Below are 25314 nucleotides of genomic sequence, written 5' to 3'. Positions count from 1 at the left end.
TGCTGAGATTTCTTAATCAATCACTTATTCTGAGCACATTTCCATTTAAAATTTTGAGCATATTTATAATAGCTGCTTGTCTGCTAATTCATTTAATTTATTTTTTAATTTACATCCAAGTTAGCCTATGGTGCAACAGTGATTTCAGGAGTAAACTCCTTAATGCTCCTTACCCATTTAGCCCATCCGCACAACCCCCCACAACCCCTTTAGTAACCCTCTGTTTGTTCCACATTTAAGACTCTCTTATGTTTTGTCCCCATCTTTGTGTTTATATTACTTGTCTGCTAATTCAAACATCTGGATCATCTTGAGGTCTGTCTCCATAGTTTACATTTTCGCTTGTGCAGAAGCTCTGGAAAGTATGGTTTGCAGGCTCCTGAAGTTCCTCAAGATGCTTTCTGGGGGACTGCAAGGTCAACACCATTTTCATAATAATACTAAGATGTTATCTGTCTCAGTGTGTTGACATTGGCATTGATGGTGCAAAAGCAGTTGTCCATAAGACCACTGGCACATTAGCATGAATCAAGGCAGTAGCACTAAACTGTACTATTGGCTAGTTACTTAAGAATTTCTTTGATAGGGGCACCTGAGTCACTCAGTTGGTTGATTGTCTGACTTCAGCTCAGGTCATGATCTCGCAGCTTATGAGTTCGAGCCCCACATCAGGCTCTGTGCTGACAGCACAGAACCCACTTCCAATCCTCTGTCCCCCTCTTTGCACCCCTCTCTCAAAAACTAAATAAATATTTAAAAAAAGAACTTCTTTGATAAAGCCAGATAAACTATTAGTTTCTTTAAATCTCAACCTTTGAGTACACATCTTTTTAATATTCCTTGTCACAAGATGTGACTCACGCATGAGTCACTTCTGCGGCACAATGAAGCAGATAGAAAAAGTACTTATGTGGTTGATTCAGCAGAACTAGCTGACTCTTTCATGAAACATCATTTCTAATTGAAAGAACAATAGGTTGTGGCATCTGGGTGGCTCAGTCGGTTAAGCATCTGACTCCTGATTTCTGCTCATGTCATGATCCCACAGCTTGTGGGTTTGAGCCCCCCATCAGGCTCTGCTCTGTCAGTGCAGAGCATACTTGGGATTCTCTCTCTCCCTCGCTCTCTGCCCCTTCCCCACGGTGCTCTCTCTCAAAATAAATAAATAAACATTAAAAAAAAGAAAAGAACAATAGGCAGTCCCACTGTTCTCTCAAAATTTAGCATTTGATAGATATTTTCTAAAAAAAAAAAAAAAGAGTCATGTGAGTGTATAACTTCAAAGAAAGTGACAATATTTTTTGCCCACAATAAAATTTGAAATTTCAAGTGAAAATTGGAATTTTGAAAAACTTGTATCCACCATCATGAGCATTAGAGTTTCCTGATATGTAAAGATTTGCCTGATGAGATCAGTAATGATATTAGTGAGTTATTTTTTTTTAACATTGAACAATGAAGTGTGCCAATATTTGAAAGATCTACATAACTCAATGAGTCAGTATTTTATAAGTGGCCAAAGCTAATGTTGTAAACTGTGCATGAATAAAAGATCCCCATTAAAAGTGCAGTATAAAATAATGGATTTTAATAGAATAGAATGTGAAATACAGCAGACTATAATACAGCTTCAAATTCCACACTGCAACAAACATTTAAGAAACTAGCACTTGTCAAATGTTAGCATAGTATAAAAGAATATCCACAATTATCTGGAAAGGCTATTAAAATATTTCTATCTTGGGGCGCCTGGGTGGCGCAGTCAGTTAAGCGTCCGACTTCAGCCAGGTCACGATCTCGCGGTCCGGGAGTTTGAGCCCCGCGTCAGGCTCTGGGCTGATGGCTCAGAGCCTGGAGCCTGTTTCCGATTCTGTGTCTCCCTCTCTCTCTGCCCCTCCCCCGTTCATGCTCTGTCTCTCTCTGTCCCAGAAATGAATAAACGTTGAAAAAAAAAATTTAAAAAAAATATTTCTATCTTTCCAACCATGGGAGCCACATTATCTTCATAACCTAAACAAAACCAAAATATTGCAATAGGGTGAATGTAGAAACAAATTTAGGAGTCTTGCTCACCTTCCATTAAGATAGACATCAAAGAAATTTGAGAAAATATAAGCAACACCCCTCTTTTCATTCATTGTTTCTGTTTTGGAAAATAATAGTTATTTTCCACGAATGTGGGTTATTGATGTTAACATACATGAGATTTGTTCTTGGGTTTTTTTGACTTAATAAATATCTTCAGATTTTGTCACTTTTAATTTCTCATGTAAATATCAATAGATACAGTATGCATAACAAAATCCTGTTAGGATCCTCAGTAATTTTTGAATGTAAAGGGGCCCTTGGTTCAAAAAGTTTGAGAGATACTGCTTTCAATATGGGTCATGCTTTACTGTTTATTCATGTGTGTAATAATTTTGGGTTATATTCTGGACATTATGTGACAGACTATAGACTCTGGATTCTGTCGTTCACCTGAATAGTATGATTATTTTGTTTTAGCAGGTGGTTAACTTATCTGAACATGAACTCTGCCTCTCTCACAGTGGGCAGTGCTGCGATCTTTCGTTGGTTCTTTTAGCCTTAGCTGTGTTGCTTGGAATCATCTATGCTCATGCATCAAGGGCCAGCCAGAGATTTGGGCAGCATTTACACACATAATTTGGGACACCTGCTCCGTAGCTCCATCCTTCCTGAGACTTCTCCCTTTATTTTCCAGCTTTTGTGGTTGCCCCAAAGTTTCTCCTCTGATATCTCAACCGGTACATCCGCAGGTGTCTTAGCTTTAGCCTCCATGAATAGTGCACACTGAGGCTCGTCCTCACGCAAAAAGCTGTAAAAGCGGGAAGCTCATGAGAACTGTACCTTTCTTCTAACCGTCAATTCCCCTCCAGTTCCTTCCTGCGCTCCCCTCTGCAGTGCCTCCACATGGTTGTTCTGTAAATTTTGCCCCGTATGAGTTACTCTTCCAATACCGGGACAGAACTCCAAACAAAGGCAGAAATGACTCAGTTGTACTTCTGAGGGGGAAAAAAAAAATGTTTCCTGTATTTGATATCACAATACCTAGGATCTTTTAGCAAGTTGCTTAGAAAATAGAGTCAGCAGGGAAGGGAGACTTCTCTCATTCCTCTTGTACATTTTTTTTTCTACCATTTACATTTTTTAAACCATATTCAGTCATTCTTTGATCATTTTAAAACAATAAAAAAACAAAAGGAAGAGAAGTTGAAAATATATTGCAGACAGGCGCCAGGGTGGCTCAGTCAGTTGAGCATCTGACTCTTGATTTTGGCTCAGGTCATGACGTCGCAGTTCGTAGGTTTGAGCCCCACATCGGGCTCCGTGCTGACAGTGTGGAGCCTGCTTAGGATTCCCTCTCCTTCTCTCTCTGCCCCTCCCCTGCTCTCTCTCTCTCCCTCTCTCAAAATAAATAAGTAAACTTTCGGGGCGCCTGGGTGGCTCAGTCGGTTAAGCGGCCGACTTCGGCTCAGGTCATGATCTCGCGGTCCGTGAGTTCGAGCCCCGCGTCGGGCTCTGTGCTGACAGCTCAGAGCCTGGAGCCCGTTTCAGATTCTGTGTCTCCCTCTCTCTGACCCTCCCCCATTCATGCTCTGTCTCTCTCTGTCTCAAAAATAAATAAACATTTTAAAAAAATTTTTTTAAATAAATAAATAAGTAAACTTTAAAATATGTATATTGCAGAAACTAAGGTCACTTTTTCAGGTAACAGCATGGCAAGAGCATGCCCTCTGGATTCAAACTACCTAAGTTTCACCAGCAGCGATCCCTCTTGTTAGCAGTGTAAGCTTGAGCAGTGGACCTTCATCTGTAAGATGGGGAGAATAGTATTATTCCCTCTCTACAGTTGTTTGAGGATTAAGTGAGATTATATATATAAAGCACCGAGTGCTTTATGTTACAAACATTGTCTAAGTATTAGCTGTTATGATTATTACTTTTAAGAGACAGTTTCTTTAGCATTGAGCTATGGTCCCTAAGACAATATACATTGAGGTAGGATAAAAAATATTAGGACTTCTGCTTATATCTTACCCCTTTCCATAACTTTTATTTGTGCGTGTTTATGTGCACACACATGGAATTATATGCTTAAAATTTTTTGCCCTCTTCCTGATGGCATGTGTGATTAAAAAAAAAAAAATTAGAGACTATTGGCTCAGAGATTTAATCAAAACCCAGAAGCATACTTATACTCTCCAAGAAGCATTTTCATTCTCAAAATGAAGCTTCTTTCATTGGAGACCACAAAATATCTTTAAATCATTAATTAATTATTTTAAGTTTGCCCGCCTGTCCTGGGGGATGGGAACATGCCCACTTTGGACTGTGGTCCAAAAAGCCAGTGTGCTACATTTATCTGCAACCCCAGCAGTCAATGAAAGTTCCTTTGTCAAATCCCCAGATCGAGAACAGCGTGTTGCCTGGGATACTTAGTTTATATTAAGCAACCAAATTTATAAATAATTCAGGAAATGAGACAGACCTTGTTTGAATAAGCAACATTCCTATAGACGTGCCCAATAGCAAAACTATGTATGTCATCTCATCTAAAGTCACCTGACAATCATGTATCTCCAAATTAGAAAGCCCAGTTAAGTTAAATGGGCGCTTGGGAGACATGGAAGGAAGACCTGACTTTTAATCCCCAGTCGTCAACAACAGCGCAAGCCTCCGTATTTCCCCACACATTTGTCACATGTTATGTCTGCGATTGGCTGCCACTCAGGAGGTGGATGCAGGGTACGCACCACGCTGGAGACTTTGTCTTTTTTCTACAAACAGGTCGTGGTAGTAGTTAGGAGAAAGGAGAGACAATGTCAAAGTTTCGCTGGGGGGTAATCATCACGTTGAAAGAGAAAGAGAAGGAGAAAGTCCCCCAGTATCCTCCTCATCACACCGATTGCTTTTTAAACAACTGAGATGTCTCCTTCAAGTACTAGATGCATTGGGGTGTAGAGCCCAAGGGCCAGACAGCCCAGTCTGGAATCCTTGTGATTGATGACAGTGTATCATAACCCAGCAAATGTCCCGGAATCTTCTGGCCTTTAGAGCCCAAAGTCATTTTCAGCCCCAAAGAGAAAGGCAATTTTATCTCCTACTAAATATGAGAGTAAGAACATGTGTTTTTAACAGACACATCCCTGTAATGCTGCTGGTGCATGGGTTAGTTGGGGAAAATGTAACCCAGAGACACATACCGAGTTTCGTTATTTGGGGTCGAACACTCATCTTTTTCAAGTCTGTAGGCCAGGATTGATTTCTAAATTATGTCGAAGAATGTCTCTGGCTCTTCGGGACCAACACCTGATTACCGCTAGATTGTAAGATCCAGGAGCATCGTCCCTTGTACCTCATACAGGCCATAGTATCCCAGGTCCTCTGTAGTGCCTGAGACAAATTAGATGCTTGAAAATATTTGTTCTTCTTGTTGAACAAATGAAAATAAGGTCTGTGGCTTCCCATGAAGTCAGAACTAGGCTGAACCCCATGCCCCCCAAATTACTTCATTTTAGTAGTATCTCAAGACCCAACATTTTGCTTTAAACTTTTTTTAAATTTTTTTTTATTTATTTTTGAGAGAGAAAGAGAGACAGAGCACAAGTGGGGGAGAGGCAGAGAGAGGGGGAGACACAGAATCGGAAGCAGGCTCCAAGCTGCGAGCTGTCAGCACAGAGCCTGACGCGGGGCTCGAACTGGTGAACCGCGAGATCGTGACGAGCCGGAGTTGGACACTAAACCGACTGAGCCACCCAGGCACACCCCCACACAACAACAGGCTTTTAAGCTAGAATTGTAGAGTATATAGTGTTGATCTGTTACTGTTGTAATAATTCTCACAGTATCAATAATTACATTATTCCTTCTTTTATTATAGCATTTTTAAACATTTCATTCTTCAGTGGGGTCCATGAATAAAATGACAATATTTAAAGATATTTTTAGATGTCTGAGATATCTACACATTCTAGGCTGTTTTTCAGTTAAAAGATTATTTCGACTTTTTACCTTAAATATCACAGATTGCGGTACCTATAAGTGTGTGTGACAGACTTAAATGCTATGATCAGTGTATTCTTCTGCAAGCAATGTGGTATTCATTTAATAATGTGAACTTTCAGAATAAGATTGAGTTGCCCAGGAAATTCTGCTACAATTTTGTTGCTAAAAATGTAACAACTAATCATCTCGACATTGTGTGTGCAGTCAGAACACAGGGCTCCCGTACCCAGGTACAGAGCTCCAAGAGCTTGGAACACCACTTGTATCATTGATACTATGAATGGTTTTCCGCTCTCAAGTATTGGGTGAGTTTGCAGAACTGATGAGCAATTCACACCTTATGCCGGTGGTTCTCAGCCCCTAGCAGAACAATAGAATTACCTAGGAAGCTTAACTAAGAATGATGATAATAATACACATGTCTATGCAGTCATCTCTTCCCTAACAGAGTACTGGATATCCTAATTTCGTCCCTTGGGAGGTCTGTTTGGCATCTGTTTGGTATCATTTTACATTGGGAAGTCTCTTTGGTATCTGGTACCATTTTGTATTGAGGTTCTTTTTTTTCCCCCACTTCTAGAAACCCTATTTCTGCTGTATAGTTTATGAAGCCACCTGAAAATGATAAGTCTAAATAGCTGTGATTAGTCCTTGGCATTTAATCAGAATGGAGAAGAGTTGAACCCTCCATTTGGGTATATTGAGTCAATGATGGTCCAGAGGGAAGGAAGTTATGTTCAGTAAGGATATTGACAAATGCCCAGGACCTTAGGTTTCTTTTGTAGAGTATGTATTATAGTTGCCACCAAATTAAAAAGGTTTCATATCTAAGAACAAACATCAGTTCTTGAACAGTTTTGCCTCAATCATTATACACAAACCCAAGTATCTTCTGTTGAACTGGAAAAGCAAACAATAATTGAAACACTTATGTTGATGACATTTTAACACCATGTAATTAATCACTTTCTCTTTTTTGAGCTGCCAGTTTTGTTTTCACTGTAGACCTAGATCAGGGAAGGGCAATATCAAAAGAGTCATCAAACATTTAATCACATCAAGATATGAACATATGTCAGAGTTTTCTAAAGATAAGAAATTATTAAAACCAGAAAAGCAAGGTTTAAACTAAGCATACTGGTAAGTAAATATAGCTTTTTAGAAATGAGGAACTTTTGTTTAAAATGATTCAAGATGGGGCTCCTGCTGGCTCAGTCGGTTAAGTATCCCACTCTTAATTTTAGCTCAGGTCCTGAGCGTACAGTCCATGGGTTCAAGCCCCGCGTCAGGCTCTGCTCTGACAGTGTGGAGCCTGCTTGGGATTCTCTCTCTCCCTCTCTCTCTGCTCCTCCCCCACTTGTGCTCTCTCTGTCTCAAAATAAATAAATAAACGTAAAATAATAATAATAATAATAATAATAATAATAGAAATAAAATAAAATAATTCAAGAAATCAGTGCTACAAACAGAACAGCCTCCTGAAACTCTGCTTTTCAGTAGATAAGAGTTAACTGTGGGGTTGTGTCTTCCACTGGAGACAAAGGACTCTTTTGTTGTTTCCTGTTTTCTTTAGAGCACACTGTATATTCAAAGATCAAAGTAATATTTATCTGAACTGTTTGTTCTCTTTATCATTCATAAGCTTTTTCAGTCAAACACATTTTAATGTGCATGTTTATTTATTTAAATACACACAAATGTACATATGTGTAGTTAGATAACAATTTAAAGTCTTAATTTCAGCCTTTTAAAACAAATTAACAGTAGCAAATGTAGGGTAACAGGCAGTATATATCCCACCTACATTTACCGCCTTAATTGGAACTTCACCGAAAGCAAGTATGTACTAATAGAGCGATCGATCATTTTTGTAATCTGTATGCATTTTAATCACCAAAGATTTCAGATGACAATGTTATTTATTAACTTAATATTAGTCCCAGGGGTTAAAATCAAAAGATCTCAAGAATTATATCTAAAGTGTCACATAATCCTCAACTTTAAAAACAAAGAGGTGATGTTTAAAAGTCATATGCAGAGGGGCACCTGGGTGGCTCATTCAGTTAAGTGCCCAGCTCTTGGTCTCCACTCAAGTCATGATCTCACAGTGCATGAGATCGAGCCCCACATCAGGCTCCGCGCTCACAGTATGGAGCCTGCTTGTGATTTTCTCCCTCCCTCTCTTTCTCTGCCCCTCCCCACTTGCCCTCCATCTCTCAAAAGTAATAAATTTAAAAAAATAGTTTAAGGGGCGCCTGGGTGGCGCAGTCGGTTAAGCGTCCGACTTCAGCCAGGTCACGATCTCGCCGTCCGGGAGTTCGAGCCCCGCGTCGGGCTCTGGGCTGATGGCTCAGAGCCTGGAGCCTGTTTCCGATTCTGTGTCTCCCTCTCTCTCTGCCCCTCCCCCGTTCATGCTCTGTCTCTCTCTGTCCCAAAAATGAATAAACGTTGAAAAAAAAAATTAAAAAAAAAAAAAATAGTTTAAAAAATCACATGCAGATAGCAGAAGTGAAATAACCATGTTAAAACGATCTCCATTATTTTTTGGAGTTTATAAAAACCCATTGTTTTTATAAAACAGGAGTTATTTCTTAATTTAGTTAAATGCACATGTTTGTATTTTCATGCCTGAAAATATCGTACGTAAAGAATAATTTATCTGACCCACAAAACCAACAGAGGATATTCATAAGGTTTAAAATAATGAGGTTAGGGGCACCTAACTGGCTCAGTTGGTTAAATGCCGACTCTGGATTTCGCTCAGGCTGTGATCTCATGGTTTGTGAGTTCCAGCCCCGCATCGGGCTTTGTGCTGTCAGCGAGGAGCCTCCTTGGGATTCTCTCTCTCTCTCTCTCTCTCTCTCTCTCTCTCTCTCTGCCCCTCCTCTCTTTGTGCTACTCTCTTGCTCTCAAAAATGAATAAACTTTAAAAACATAAAGTAATGAGGTCAGAGAGAAGATACGCAGCCCTTTTTTAACTCAGAATTGCCAAACTGATATAATTTGCCCAAGAATTCAGGCAAAACAGCAATATTTCTCCTGCAGCTTTTAATACAATTTATATACCTCTGCACTTACCAACAACATTTTTGAACTTGTTTAACTTACATCTAATAGTATTGATTTTTAAAAGAACTTTTTCTGCATTTTGGGCGGTCCAGGTATGCAGACGCTTCATCATTGTGACAGATCTCCTCTTGGCCACTTTCCTGAGAGAGGGAGTTATGTTGAAACACCAGCACCCTTAAAACCTTAGGAGTTTCTTTTGTTGGGCAACCTATTTTGTTGTTGTTGTTGTTGTCGTGCTCGGATCGAGGTTCTATTTATTTTTTAAGCTTTATTTATTATTTATTACTGAAGTGTCGTTGACATACAATGTTATATTAGCTTCAGGTGTACAACGTACTGATTCTACAATTCTCTCCATTACTCAGTGCTCCTCATGATGAATGTAGGTACCCCTGCCACCATATAAGGTTATTACAATCTTATTGATTCTACTCCCAATGCTGTACTTTTCGTCTCTGTGACTTATTTAGTTTACAACCGGAAGTTTGTGCCTCTTGATCCCCTTCACCTGTTTCACCCATCCCTCCGCCCACCTCCCCTCTGGCAGCCACCAGTTTGTTCTCTGTATTTCAGAGTCAGTTTGTTGTTTCATTTGCTTGTTTGTTCACTTGTTGACTTTTTATTTTTTAATGTTTATTTTTGAGAGAGACAGAGAAAGAATGCAAGCAGGAGGGGCGGAGAGAGAGGGAGACACAGAATCCGAAGCAGGCTCCAGGCTCCGAGCTGTCAGCACAGAGCCCAACGCGGGGCTCGAACCCACAAACCGTGAGATCATGACCTGAGCCAAAGTCGGATGCTTAACCCACTGAGCCACCCAGGCGCCCCTGTTTTGTTTTTTAGATTGCACATTTAAGTGAAATCATACGGTATTGTCTTTCTCTGACCTATTTCACTTGGCATAACACCGTCTGGGTTCATCCATGTTGTTGCAAATGGCAAGCTTCCATTCTTTTTATGGCTAAGTACTATTCCACTGTGTGTGTGTGTGTGTGTGTGTGTGTGTGTGTGTGTGTGTGTATACCACCTCTTTATTCATTCATCTATTGAAAGACATTTGATTGCTTCCATATTTCGGCTATTGTAACTAATGTTGCAACAAGCATAGGGTTGCATACATCTTTTTGAATTAATGTTTTTGTGTTCTTCGAGTAAATGGCCAGTAGTGGAATTACTGGATCCTAGGATATTTCCACTTTTAGTTTTTTTTAAGTTTATCTATTTATTTTTGAGTGAGAACCAGCGTGCACACATGCACACAAGCAGGGGAGGGGCAGAGAGGGAGGATCCCAAGCAGACTCAAACCCACAAACCATGAGATCATGACCTGAGCCAAAATCAAGAGTCAGGCACTTAATTGACTGAGGCCCCCCCCCCCCCCCAGCGCCCCCTCTGGTTTTAATTTTTTAACAAACCTCCATACTGTTTTCCTCAGTGGCTGCACTGGTTCACATTCCCATTTTTAATTGATGCTTCTTAACTCTCTCTAGGCCGAATGAGTCCAAGGAACGTCCTGTACTTCCCACTTGGAGAGAAGGGGGAGCAGAAGCCCCCCCAGGGGCACGAGCCAGGTCAGCTGCTGTCACTGGAGAGACATGGCCGGGCAGCTGGCATCACAGGTCTGGCAGAACAGCAGCCGCTAACCCCCAGTTTGTCTCCGTGGCAGTGCTCCTTCGCTCTGTGTAATGTCTGCCCGTAACCCATCCACCATCACTGGCTCCGTTTACCTCCTCTCATAACCGCATCTCTCCCCTGTCGGATGAAAGGCTCACTCCCTTGGATAGCTGTTAAAATGGCTTCCTTGTTAAGGGAATGTGTCTTTGTTTAGCCCTTATTATCAAAGGATATTTTCCTTGATGTTCTAAAGTTTCAGGAACACAGTTCGCCACTTCCGTGACATAACGTGTTCTTGTCCCACTGGTGCACTGCCGTCTGAGTTACGTCGCCCATGACCTATTACATAGCTCCAGATGGTTGCTTTAAGATACGAATCGGGCCGTATCCCACCCATCGCTTGGAAATGTTGTGATCTTTAGTTGTATTGCTCTACCCTTTTGCCAACAACTTGTCAGTTTATTTTGTTTGTTTTTAGTTTTTGAGAGAGGAGAGATAGCGAGCGCGAGCTCAGGGAGGGGCCAAGGAAGAGAAAGAGAATCTTAAGCAGGGTCCATACTCAGCACAGAGCCCGACACGGGGCTCCATCCCATGACACTTAGATTGTGAACTGAGCTGAAACCAAGAGTCAGACACTCAACCGAGTGAGCCCCCCAGGCACCCCAACTTCTCAGATTATAGTCTGTCAATTTGCAGACCAAATTTTTTTTATTTATTTATTTTTTATGAAATTTATTGGCAAATTCGTTTCCATACAACACCCAGGGCTCATCCCAACAGGTGCCCTCCTCAATGCCCATCGCTCACCCCCCATCAACCCTCAGTTTATTCTCAGTTTTTAAGAGTCTCTTATGGTTTGGCTCCCTCCTTCTCTAACTTTTTTTTTTCCTTCCCCTCCCCCATGGTCTTCTGTTAAGTTTCTCAGGATCCACATAAGAGTGAAAACATATGGTATCTGTTTTTCTCTGTATGGCTTATTTCACTTAGCACAACACTCTCCAGTTCCATCCACGTTGCTGCAAAAGGCCATATTTCATTCTTTCTCATTGGCACGTAGTACTCCATTGTGTATATAAACCACAATTTCTTTATCCGTTCATCAGTTGATGGACATTTCGGCTCTTTCCATAATTTGGCTATTGTTGAAAGCGCTGCTATAAACATTGGGGTACAAGTGCCCCTGTGCATCAGCACTCCTGTGTCCCTTCGGTAAATTCCTAGTAGTGCTATTGCTGGGTCATAGGGTAGATCTATTTTTAATTTTTTGAGGAACCTCCACACTGTTTTCCAGAGTGGCTTGCAGACGAAATTTTGGTATTGTTTAGGACTCCGTGTACAATACGTTGTAATTATGTTTTCAGCTGTAGCTTGGAATGGAGCCAACTTGTTATCTCCCCAATCTTTGGTTGACCGTGGTCTTGTAGCGGCAGGTATCCGGCAGGCAACCCGGGTATCAGCACGGCACCAAGACAGGGATGCCCCAGGGCCCAGGGGCATCCCCTCCAGCTCCCCGCCTCCCCCATCCAAGTTTGTCACCGCCAGCAAGCCCCCTCCTGGGGAAGTTGTGTCTTCCCACAGGAATGGCGTGCCGCAGGTTCTGGGTCAGCCTGCTCTGTGCTGTACCTCTTTGTTTTATAGGGGACTTGGATCCCCCCAAGTCTGGTTAGTTAGTATTTTCCAGGTTGTTGTAACACTCAACACACTGTCAGAGCACACACACGTGTGTGTGTATGTGCATGCATGAAATTGGTGTCTATTTAGATCCAGACTGGAACACACTTTTAGCCCCAAAGCCTGCTTGCCTACATGAAGCAGGGGTAAGAAAACATGGTTATCAAAAATAACAACTTCAAAAGGATGGGACAGTGGGAGAGAGTGAAGGGCTCGCGTAGCTCGCTCACAGGCCATTTTGCTGCTGTGAGGGTGCTCATTCTAGGTTCCTGGGTCTTTCCACAACCTCACAGAGGGGTTGCCGGAGGCAAGAACACATATCCCCAACACCTTAATGCACCATTGGCTTTGTGTGGTCGTCTTGTCTCGGGATGCTCATTCTAGGTTCCTGGGTCTTTCCACAACCTCACAGAGGGGTTGCCGGAGGCGAGAACACATATCCCCAACACCTTAATGCACCATTGGCTTTGCATGGTCGTCTTGTCTTGTCAGAAAGAGAGCCATTATTTTTATGTTTCCTGTACAACATCTGGTCTAAAACCCTCTTCGGATGATGTCCAAAAGTTCTTTTGCTCTTTGGCTGTTCAGATCTTTTTTTCCCCCTCAGCCACTTTCCATACTTTTTCTTCCAGGTCTGTAATAAGTGACAGGGTTTTGGTTTTTGTTCATTTGTTTGTTTTTATGATCAGTCAGTCCCCAAAGTTTCCCAAGAAAGGGGGAAAAAAGGAATTAGAAGGAGCCACTACAACCCTATTAGGATGATTAAAATAAAAACCCCAATGACGCCAAGTGCTGACAAGGATGTGAGACAGCAGGAACCCCATGCATCCTGGGGGTGCAGGACAGAGCACAGCCCCCAGAAGGGGGGCTCAATAGTGTCCCCAAAGTTCAACATACACTTAGTGGATGCCTGGGAGTCCCACTGCTGGGATTTGAGCCTCGAGAAATAAAACATTCTGTTCACACAGAAACTTGTAGAAGCTTTAGCCGTGATTGTCAAACACTGGACACCGCCCCGTGTCCTTTGGCACAAGGGAGGACGAGCGACCATTCCACGGGGTTATGCCCCGCAGCAAGAAGGGACTCGCAACTGACACGTTTGGCACCCAGGGTCCACGTCGGGGGCCTGGCGCCCAGAGAAAGAAGCCTGGCTGCGGGCGTCAAGGGTGACGTGATTCCCTTTGTCAGACAGTCTTGGAAAGACAAAACTACAGTGACCAAGTGGCTCAGAGCAGGATCTGTTTTTTCTCTCGCTCTGTTAAGTCATTATGTTTTCCTAAGATTTGCTCAAACTCTTCCCTTCTTTAGTCTCACCTGGTAGAAGTTCCTCGGTTTTGTGATTGGTGACAGGGCCACGAGCAGTGTTTTTGGGTCTGCGGGTCATACTCTGTGCCCTCGACCATGGCGATCCTCTTTCTGCCCCCAGGCAGAGTCGGGGGAAGGTGGGTTAGGCAGGAGCCATCTGGGGTCAGCCCCCAGGCCCTGCTCTGGCTGACTTCGGGCTTGCCCACACTCCTCACAGCTCACCAACCCCGGGGACATCTCCTTCACCTTTGGGTTTTCTGGATTGTCTTTTCTCTTTAGATTTGATCAGGCTTCCATTGAATTTTTGGCCTGGATTTATTTCCTAATCTCTTGCTTAAAGCCTTTCTAATTGTAAAAACTCATCAGTTTTCCCAGTCTCCTAGGTTGGAGGTCTTCCTTTTAAGTATTGCTTTCCTGCCAGAGAGCATTTCTGCAGTGTAACCTGGTTTTTCCCGTGCACTTAGTTGGGGTTCATCCCATAGTCATCGCCTGCTGGACACCACCAGTCAGGTGGTCCAGGCAAGCGGTCCCGGACATCCCAGCACAGAAGGACAAATTAAGCCGCTCCAAGTACTTAGATCATTAAGTCAGTTAAGACACACAGGAAGGAGCAAAGGGAAAGAAATAGGGTTCACTAATGGTCTCAGGGCTGGGTGCAAGCAGGTGGGTGGGGACTCACTCCCTGAATCCTCGATTCGCTGTGTTAATGTCACCTGTGTGTCTGTCTGTCTTTGCTGCGTGAACCATGCCTGCCTTGTTGTCACAAGGGCCAGATGGACGTTTGAACAAGGAGACCCAATCCGGAGAGGTGCCCGCAGCCAGGCGCCCCTGTCCCCATCACTGTTGCCAGCCAGCTCACTATTGTGAGCAGCTCCACAGCTCGGGGTTCTATTTGCATTTCTTAGACTGAGGACACAGAGGGCCAGACAGGGTGGTCGAATGAAAACCTCGTGAATATTTAGAGTCACGAACTGCAGGTACCTCTTAGTCTCTCCGTTCCCTCTCTGTCCGTGTTTAACACACACAAGCTCTGCTTGCGAACTTATTTTTAACACATCCTAGGAATGCTGCCGATGGCTTTCATTCTACTTGTGGATACCTATCCGACTTAACACCTTTCCCCTTGTCTTGTTTTCTCGTCTTCTATAGCACTGTTGGCTAGTAACAAATAAGACCAAAAATAAAAAATGCCCTATGCTACCCCCCCCACCCAACCTGTTGAGAAAAGGGTGTGGGCGTGGGAGAGTCAACATCCATGTTGGTGTTTTCAAGGGTTTTCCTCTCTCCCTCTGATCCCTGGCGTTAGGGCCGTTAGCCCTGGCTGTTAGCAAACGGGGCTTTCCTTCTGCAGCCAAATGGACCTCCCGGTACCAGGCTCCAGAACAAGACCCACTTCCTCAGTCACCGACAGAACTGAACAGCTACCGGAGCTGTCCTAACTGTTGGCCTCCCCATCTTTGGGGGACCTGGTCCCCTACGGCCCAAGGCATGGAGGAGTGGAGAAGGCCCACTTCTGCAGATAGGTACCCCCCCAAGAGAGACGGGAAAGGAAGGGGCCAAGCCACTGACCCTTACGTCCCTTGCCCCAAATGACCAGCCAGACTCTTCTTACTGTGAAGTGAAAATTCAGAAAACCACAAAAGACGAATATATGACGTAAGGGCATTGTTGTTAGATATATACTGGAAAGCACTAACCAAGTCAAGAAACCGAGAGTGGCCATCCAACCTGGAAGCTTCTTCTGTATGTCCCCTGCCACCTTCAGTAGCCATCGCAGTAACAGAACCACCGTCCTGACTTTGATGATAATCAGTCATATGAGCCCTTTTTTCCTCCGTGGGGCAAGGAGAGGGTAGAAGGGGCCCAGAGTGTCACTCCAGTGAGATCCTTCCACGTGGAAACCAGAAGAGTGACGTAAGGAAGTGTTTGCTCCCAGCCTCTGGCCCTTGGCCACCAGGGAATCTTCTCAAAGTATATTATTCCTGGGTGGTATCTTGTTGATTACTATGTCTATTTAAGTATTGAATTTATTGCCTTAAAATAGCACTAAAGTCCCAATTTCTGACACTTAAAATAGCCCCAGCTTTCTTTGTAAGAGTAAGAGTTGTAAACAGTCTTATCTCTATAAATGTATATTTACCATACACTGAGTTCTCCCCCCTTCTGGCCCTGGGTCTCCTCAAGGTGCTTCGTACCTACTCAGTCCTAATATGGGCTACTATTTGGCGAACGCTTTGGGATGGGAAGCTGACATTTACTTGCTTTCACCCTCAAAGTCACCATCTTCTTAAAAATGTTTTCCTTGGCAGTGTATCTACCCAAGAAACAAAATTAATACGATCGAGAAAGAAATTTAAGCTCAAAGAAAAAGCAAATAGATTTCAAATCAGCTGCCTATCATATATGTTTGTATGCATTTAGAAATAATCGGATACATACCTAAATTACTTAATCTTTATAGTTTAGAAGTGGAAAGCAGCTCAGAGGCTGTGTCATCTAAACTCTTCATTTTTATGGGGGAAGGAAAGTGAAATCCAGAGACCCTGATTCTTGTCAATCAGAATCAATGTTACAAATAGTACCGAGTCCTGACTCTTTCCACTGTATCAAAATAGTTACGCTGACAGTAGAGTTGGCTTCAGCACCGCAAAGAAGACGTTAATATGCCGAAGTCTCGATGCGATGCCAGCGAGATAGAGACTCGTTTTCAAAGCAGATCGTTTCTTGAATCTTTTATTGTGAAAATATTGTATTGTAAAAAATTATATTGATTTTATCGTAAAATCAACCTGTCACCCAGCTTCAGTGCTTGTTAACTGTATCAGTCAGGAAAGGCTATGTTATACCTCAGTAACAAACAACCTCAGTGGCCTTACAGCAGTTTTTTTTTAAATATTTTTTTATTTACATTTATTTATTTTAGAGAGAGAGAGAGAGAGCGGGGAAGGGGCAGAGAGCAAGGGAGCCACAGAATCCAAAGCAGGCTCCAGGCTCTGAGCTGTCAGCACAGAGAACTCATGAACCCAGAGAACTTGAAATGAGCCGAAGTCGGAGGCTTACCCGACTGAGCCACCCAGGTGCCCCATAGCAGTTTTTAAAGCAACAAAATGTATTGCTCTGTGTCCAGCATAGGTCGGCGGGAAGGCAAGGGTCTTTGCATGCGGACCCGGGTTGACAGAGGCTCCAACATCAAGGCAAGAGACTTCTGAGTGCTCCATGGTGCAGGCCCAGAGCAGGCTGAGAGCCAGTGCAGACAAGCAGACACTGCCCTTGAAGTTCCTCATTACTTCTGCTCATGCTCCATTGGCAGATCTGATGACCTGTCCGTTAGGGTACTGACTTCAAGAACATGGCGGAGTGTACCCCCACCCCCCGCCCAGGCCATCAGAAAGGAGGGGGGACCAGATGTTGGTGAACATTAGTAATATCTAATTCTGTTCTGTTTCATTAATTTGTGTGTGTGAAATATTTTAAACCCCTAAATATTGTGTCGTGTATCTCTTTAAAAGAAAGACATCCCTCTCCCACATTTTTTCTACCGTATTTGCAATGTGAGTTATAGACATTATGACAGTTCACCTCTAAATGCTTCACCAGTATGCCTTTCTTTTTAAAAAAAATAATAAACTTCTAGGGGGGTGCCTGGGTGGCTCAGTCTGTTAAGCGTCTGACTTCAACTCAGGTCATGATCTCATGGTTCATGAGTTCAAGCCCCATGTCAGGCTCTGTGCTGACAGCTCAGAGCCTGCAGCCTTCTTCGGATTCTGTGTATGTGTGTGTGTGTGTCTCTCTCTACCCCTCCCCAGCTCACTCTGTTTCTCTCTCTCTCTCAAAAATAAAAATAAATATTAAAATAAAAAAGAAACTTTTAGGGCCATTTGGGTGGCTCAGTTGGTTAAGTGTCTGACTTTGCCTCGGGCCTCATGGTTCATGAGTTCGAGCCCCATGTTGGGCTCTGCTCTGACAGTGCAAAGCCTGCTTGGGATTCTCTCTCTCCCTCTCTCTCTGTCCTCCCCCACTCACGTGTTCTCTCTCTCAAGGATAAATAAACATTTCAAAAATGGAACTTTTACTTTATAGTCACATGATCACCATCATACCTGACCAAATGAATAATGCCCCAGTATCTCCAAAGTCAAGTCCTAGTTCAGCTTTCCAGCTGTCTCACGGTTGTCTCAGGACTTGCTTTTTTGTGTCCACACCAGGCCCCAGTTAAGGACTGTGCACCACATTACTTTGTCTAGTGTAATCTCTCTTAATAAAACGTAGCCCCTGCTATGCGTGCCCGAGCCTTATTACACGACCTTGACTTTCTGAAGGCACAGTTATACTATGTACTGAATGCGGTCCTAAGTGTCAGGGTCCCACCTCCTGATTTTACCTGTCTCCTTTATCCTGGGTTTGTCCGTAACTCCGAAGGCAGACAGAAAGGCTTCATTCAACTCAGGCTAACCCCGTGGGACGAGGACGCTTCCTAGGTGCTGGTGTAAAGTCCACAAGGCTCCAGGAAGGAGGAGCCGTGGTCTGATCGCCCACTGTCGGTGCCGCTAATGCTGATCACACGTGGTTCTTCCACGAGGGCTGCCTGTGCCCCTGCCAGCAACAAGGGGTCTGGGCAGTGATATTTTGGCACATGTCAGTTCCCCACCAAGCCTCGAAGAAAAACATTTTAAGAAGCAATAGCCGTTTCCACTTGGAACTCTCCCCGGCAGTGACATTGCAAATAAATATAGAGACGCAACGAAAAGCAACAAGTCAGTGTAGAAAATCTGCTATTTGAATGTCTGAAGTTGGCAAGGGGGGCGTCCAAGTCCTAGTTAAAATGCCTCTCCTTCCAGGATTCTCCTGTGGTTGTGCTCTGGGGTCTGTGACACCAGGGCTTCTGGGTTTTGCTCCTCCCTCTTCAGCTTCTCCTTATAGATGCCTTCCTGCTCCTAAGTATGGATGCTGTCCTAGGTGCTGTCCTCTCTGCTCCTGACATGCCCTCTTGGGCTGATGTCACCCGCATCCACGGCCTCAGCTGCAGTCCGTATGCCATGAGTCATAAATCTCAGTATATTGGTTAGAACCAGTAGGATGTATATGTACTTAGAGATACATGCATGTGTATCTATGCATGACATGTACACAGTATCTCATATATGGGAAGGAGGGATTGAGAGAGAGAGAGAGATTTATTATAAGGACTGGCTCATGCAATTATAGGCAAGTCCTAAGATCTGCTATGTGCAAGCTGGAGCCCCAGGGGCCTCTGGGGTACATTCCAGTCCAAGTCCAAAGGCCTGAGAATCCGGGGAGCTGATGGCAGAATTCCCAGCCCAAGGGCAGGAGGGCGTATCCCAGTGCAAGCAGCCGGAGGGAGAGCAAATTCTCCCTTCCTTTTTTTGTTCTATTCAGGCTGAGGCCCACCCACACTGAGGAGGGGGCCATCTGCTTTATCCAGTCCACGTACCCAAACGTGAATCTCTGCGGAAACACCCTCGCGGACACACTCAGAAATACCGTTTACCCAGCGCCTGGGTGCCCTGGGATCCAGCAAGTTGATGCGTAAAGTTAAGCACCACACGCAGTACTCCTGACCGCTCGGCTAATGTGGCGGCGCCTCTGTCCTCAACGTGTTGGAAACAACGTCGGCTTGCAAAGCTTAACTCACTCTCACCTCCGATCTTTCCAAGAATACTCCTTAACATTGTGTACAACTGTGCAGCCGTTTCTCTCGCGCTCCTTGCTGCCGTTAGGGAAAACACGGACGAGAAGTCCCTCCTGTATGCTAAACTTGGCCTCATCTGATCATCCGAGCAGCTCTTCTCGGTCTCTTGGGTGACCATCTCCTCCTTCCTCACACCTGGCGTGGAGGTGACAGGTGTCTAGAAGTCATGGAAGAAGAAAGTGTGAGGGTGGCTGGGGCAGGTTCTCTGCTCACCCGCGGCTTCTGCCGTGTTTTGTCGGGTTCCCCACGGACCTCCTAAGCTCCTTCTTGGAGGAAAAAGAAACAGGATTGAGCACGAAACGACATGTCATTATTTTAGGGGGCAGCCACGCCTGGATGACTCTACGTGGCTGTAGGCTACCCCATCTCCTCTAAAATATAATGAAATTGAAGGAAAAAAAGGCTAGACACGCCAAAACCTGAAGAGAAAGGTGATCAGGGTGTCAAAGGTCAAAGGTATGCAGTGGCACGCTTAATGCATTTTCCTATCTTCTCAGTATCTTTCTCACTGAAAAATCTAATGACGGGTTGGCCAGTTTTTGTTTTAAATAAAACAGATTTGAGGCAGAGGCCATCTCTCTTATCTGTGCCTTGCTCCCCCACAAAGAAAACATCTTAGCAATTTCTATACGAAGGTACAAATTTCTTACCCGGTCTAGAGCATCTCTTCTTAAACATTATGACCTCATGCAGAATGTTTTACACGTATCTATTCAGACTTTAATAAAAACAGCCCCCACTTATTCAGTATGACCTTTATTTAATTTTTTTTCATTTTAAAGAGAGAGAGAGAGAGCATGAGCAGGGGAGAAGGGCAGAGAGAGAGGGAGAGAGAGAGAATCTTAAGCAGGCTCCACACCCCACTGGGAGCCTGATGCAGGGCTGGATCCCGTGACCCTGGGATCACGGCCTGAACCAAAATCAAGAGTCGGACACTTAACCAAGTGAGCCACCCAGGCGCCCTGAGATGATTATTTAAGTTCTCAGGCACCCCCCAAAACCTTGTGAAGTATGTCTGTGATCATAATAAGAGCGGCCAGGCACTTTGCTAAGTGTTGAACGTAATTCTCTTTGCATCTTTGTATTTTAATCATCACTTTTGATAAGGAAGTGGAAACCTGGATAGTTACAAGGGAAACTTACCCAGTGTCCTGTAGCTAGTAAGAGCCAGGGCTGGTGCTTGAGCTCCTGACCGAATGATTCTGCTTCCACTTTTTCAACCTGTTTAGTGGCTGTTTTCCAAGAGGATGGCATTCTGTGGGCGCTGTTCCCACTTCGTGTGAGAGCATCTCTGTGTCTCTCTGTGCATTTGGGATCTGTGCTCACTCTCTCCCTGGGTCTTTATCAAAGCTATCGGCCATGTCTTTATTTCTCTGGGTTTTGTGGCTTCATATCCTATTTCTCTGCGTTTCGCTGCAGTAAATGTTCAGAATGTAAAACAAAACCATAGATTTTGCCACGTGACACATTTCTGGAGCAGGGTGTTATGGTCCCTATTGTTTTAACATCAAATTAAAAAAATTTTTTTAATGTTTATTTTTGAAGGAGAGAGAGAGAGACAGAGCATGAGCAGGGGAGGGGTAGAGAGAGAGGGGGAGACACAGAATCTGAAGCGGGCTCCAGGCTCTGAGCTGTCAGCACAGAGCCCGCCGCGGGGCTCAAACTCACGGGCCGCAAGATTACGACCTGACCTGAAGTCGGACCCTTAACTGACTGAGCCACCCAGGCGCCCCTTAGCATCAAATTTATATTTAAAACTAAGTTTTAGGGGTGCCTGTGTAGCTCAGCTGGTTAAGCGTCCAACTTCAGCTCAGGTCATGATCTCGCAGTCCGTGAGTTCAAGCCCTGCATCGGGGCCCTGTGCTGACAGCTCGGAGCCTGGAGCCTGCTTTGGATTCTGTGTCTCTCTCTCTCTGCCCCTCCCCATTCGCACTCTCTCTCCTCTCTCTCAAAAATAAATAGACATTAAAAACAATAATAAAACTAAGTTTTATTTTTCATTACTTAGAGATTCTTTTCCTGAAATTCTTCTGAAAAAAATTTAAATCTACAAAAAACTTGAAAAAAGAGTACAGCGAACACGTGTATACCTTTTACCAATTTGTTAACTGGTAAAAACTATGTTTGTTACCAGTAACTGGTGAAAGGTAACCTCACCAGTTGTTTTTCGAAGGGACTTGCAGACATAATGATATTTTACTCCCACATGTTTAAATATGTATGTCTGAAGAATAAGGAAATTGTTCTGTGTAATACCTTTATCACACCTAATACCTGATAAGTATTCTGCAAAGTCACCGATACTTAGAATTTCCCGGTAGGTCTTCCGTAACTTTTTTTCTATGTAAAATTCACACGTTGCACTTGGTTAGGCTGGTTGTAATCTGAAGAGGTCCCCGCTTCTTTTTTTCCTTCTAAAAACATTCGCTTTTTTGAAGAGCCAGGCGGGCCAGGTGTCCTGCAGAATGTTTGAATCCCAGGTTTCCCCGGCTGTCTCCTCATAGTTGGGCGAGGCTGTGCATGTACGCGTGCACCCTTCCTTCATTGGAACTGCTGTCCTCGGACCGCTTTCACTTCGAGAAGGGCCATTCCGGTCTGCCCCTCTGTGGCTGCTGCGGCTGTTTGATCGCTGCATTCTGCGGCTCTATATTTGCTTGCGTCTCGTAGCTGCTAGATTGGCGTTCCTTTGACGGTTGTTACAAACACCAGGATGGAAAGACAACAAGACAGCAGGTGTCCACGCCTGGGTGGCTCAGTCGGTTAGGCGGCCGACTTCGGCTCAGGTCATGATCTCACGGTCTGTGAGCTCGAGCCCCGCGTCGGGCTCTGTGCTGATGGCTCAGAGCCTGGAGCCTGTTTCAGATTCTGTGTCTCCCTCTCTCTGACCCTCCCCCATTCATGCTCTGTCTCTCTCTGTCTCAAAAATAAATAAAAGTTAAAAAAAAAAATTAAAAAGAAAAAAAGACAGCAGGTGTCCCAACGGGACAGAGACACACGGCAAGTCCGGCTCTGCCGTGAGACTGAGGCTCTGGGCGGGGGTCTTCTACCCAGAGGCCGTGTCTGCCGCCTCCCGCCAGGCCAGGGGGACACCAAGCAAATGATGAGTAGGGACAGTGGAGGTGAGGAAGAGATCTTGAGGGTGCGGGGTCCGCTGCTCCTACCCACGGCACTGTCCCCTCTGTGATACCTCTTTGAGGTGGCAGTGACCAGAACAGCGGGAAGATGCCCCTGAGATCTGTGGATATGTCCATCCTTAGGAGATACTGACAAATAGTTTTTGAATTCATTATGTCAACTTACATTCCTACCAACAGCGTCTGAAAGTTCCACTTGCTCGATATCTTTGTCAACATTTGGTATTTTCAGCCTTTTGATTTTAGGCCTTCTGGTGGGTGGATGGTGGATCTCACTATGGTTTTGATTTGCATTTTGTTGATAACCAAGAACGGTGGGCTCTTGTTCGTAGGCTTACTAGCCCTTTGGATATCCTCTGTGGTGAAGCGTGCCCCTTTACGTACGGATTGGTAGGAGTTTTTAGTATAATCTGATCATGACTCTCGGGTTGGTTATAGGCGCTGGTAGAGATCTTCCAGCCTGTGGTGTATTTTGATGACTAAAAGTCCCTAAAGTCAGCGTGGTCTGATTCCTGGGGAGCTCTTCTTCTTCTGGGTGGAGGAGCACCCTTGCTGTTTCCTGGCCCTCCCCCATGGGCTCGGTGGCCCCACGTGACTTTATGTCACGGCAGAGAAGAGCATTGTGGACACCTTTCCTTCTGTCAGGAGAGAGAGATCTTTGTTGGAAGCCACAGCTGACTTCCCTTATATCTCGCTGAAAAATAGGGGTCACATCTCCTTCCTTCGCTGCAAGGGAGGCTAGGAAAGTGGACATCTGTCTTGTTCCTAAGCTCTCTGTTGTGAGGGCGGCAAGAGGACAGTGCACCGGAGAGAGCCGTCAGGTGGCCAACGAGCGAGGCCTGCTCAAGAAAGACGTCGGGCGCCGGGACTTCCTGCTGTCACCAGCAAGAGGAAGGTGCATTATGCACCCCTCCTCCCACTGAGATGTGTTGATGATATATAATGTTGAGCCGTTAAATCTACCTCCACTGAAAGATATCACGAAGCTGAGATATGATGAAGGATTTCTGATAAAAGTGAGGTGGGTGTGAAAATACCTCCATGTGGACTCCCATATTTGCATGTGCCTTAGTGTCAGTTCTCATATACAGGCATTATTATTATTATTATTATTATTATTATTATTCCAAGTCTATTTATTTTAAGAGAGAGACAGCAGGAGAGGATCAGAGAGAGAGAGAGAGAGAATGGATCCCAAGCAGGCTCCACATTGTCTGCACAGAGCCCAGCGTGGGGCTCAATCCCACCGACTACAAGACCATGACCTGAGCCAAAATCAAGAGTTGGGCGCTTAACTGAGCCACCGAGGCGCCCCTGCAGGCATTTCGAACATGGAAAAATACATCCTACTGAACTGCTTACCACTGGTAATCTGATGAGGATCAGATGGGAGAAGTGGAAACTTTAAAGTTTTCTTTCTATACTTCTATACTATGTTCCTTTTATGTTTTTATAACTTGAAAAATACCATAGACCCATCTTTATCTATTTGAGGTGCATTGGAGTCAATTCCCACTTACCAGGGGTGCTGCGCCTTGGTTCACCATTGTCAGTTTAATGGTACCTGCATTTCTGAAGTGACTGACTGTTGGAAAGCACTGGAAACCCTAACGATTGGCCGCATTTGTGGAGTGGATAAACCATGAAGGAGGTACTTTTGCTTTATAAAAACTCCACCAACTACTTACTATGCTAAGTTACATGAGTCACTCATGGGCTGAATTGTGTCCTTTCAAGATGTATATGTGGAAGCCCTAACCCCCCGTACCTCAGAGAGGAGGTAGGCTCTTTGCAGAGGCAGAGAGAGAGGGAGACACAGAAACCGAAGCAGGCTCCAGGCTCTGAGCTGTCAGCACAGAGCCTGACACCGGGCTCGAACCCACAAGCCGTGAAATCATGACCTGTGCCTAAGTCGGGTATTCAACCGACTGAGCCACCCGGGTGCCCCCAAGGAGAAACCAACCTTGACCTCGAACTTCCAGTGTCCAGAACTAAGAAAAATAAGTGTCTGTAGTTTAAGCTGCCCGGCTGTGGTGCTTTGTGGTGGCCACCTTAACATGCTAACACAGTTGCCTGATACTCTATACGCTATGCCCTTTTTCTTCCTTCTCCTCCCGTCTTACTGAGGCGTCACTGGCAAAACCATGACGTGAAGTGCATGATGTGATGATGTGATGTATGTGCACGTTGGGAGAGGATCCCCCAATGAGTTATCATATCCTTCACCTCACACGTTTACCTTTTGTTTGGGGAGACCCTGTAAGCTCTCCCGTCACAGCCAATTTCAGCTCTACACTGTCATCATCTGTAGTCATCGTGATTTATATCAGATCCTCAGACCTCAGGCATCCCAGAGCTGGAGTGCGTGTCCTGTTTCCAGACTCTTCCTGCCTATCCCACCCGCAGCCCCTGACAGCCACCATTCTGCTCTCCGTTTCTAAGCATTCAGCTCGGGTACGTCTTCACGCCTGTGGGCACTCAATTACACCTAAGCCTTTGTTTGGTGTTTCAGCCTTAACTTTCCAAAGTTCTTCCATAATTCTTTCCTCTTCATCAGCAGGATAATTCAGTGAAGTGAGGTAAGTCAGGTATTCTCGCCTTACAGATATGGAAACTAATTCTAATTCTGGGCGGGGCCTGAGATTCTGTGTTTCTAGAAGCCTCTGTGTCAGGTTCTCAGCCCTGGAGCTCAGACCACACCTTGACTAGCGAAGCTGAGTCTACGCGGCAAGAAACCAGAAGACTGGCTTGGATCCCATCTGTATTTTTAAAAGCTAACCGGAGGGG

General features: G+C 44.5%; 1 long non-coding RNA gene across 3 annotated transcripts in view; it reads left to right on the top strand.

The window, feature by feature from the left end:
- LOC125150665 (uncharacterized) overlaps positions 1-25314 on the top strand; it is a 48554-nt gene that overhangs the window by 8508 nt on the left and 14732 nt on the right. The window contains exon 3 of one of the 3 annotated variants that reach the window (XR_007146428.1): positions 10584-10712. The exons of 1 other annotated variant lie outside the window; for it this stretch is intronic. This is a non-coding gene — a long non-coding RNA (uncharacterized LOC125150665). Of the gene's footprint in view, positions 1-10583; positions 11464-25314 lie in introns of those variants that run through there. One more of the 3 variants, XR_007146426.1, reaches the window with a different exon arrangement.

The sequence above is a fragment of the Prionailurus viverrinus genome, chromosome D4, assembly GCF_022837055.1.
Source record: "Prionailurus viverrinus isolate Anna chromosome D4, UM_Priviv_1.0, whole genome shotgun sequence".
Lineage (NCBI taxonomy): Eukaryota > Metazoa > Chordata > Mammalia > Carnivora > Felidae > Prionailurus > Prionailurus viverrinus.
Note: the sequence above shows the minus strand (reverse complement) of the source record. Positions and strands in the feature narration are given on the sequence as shown.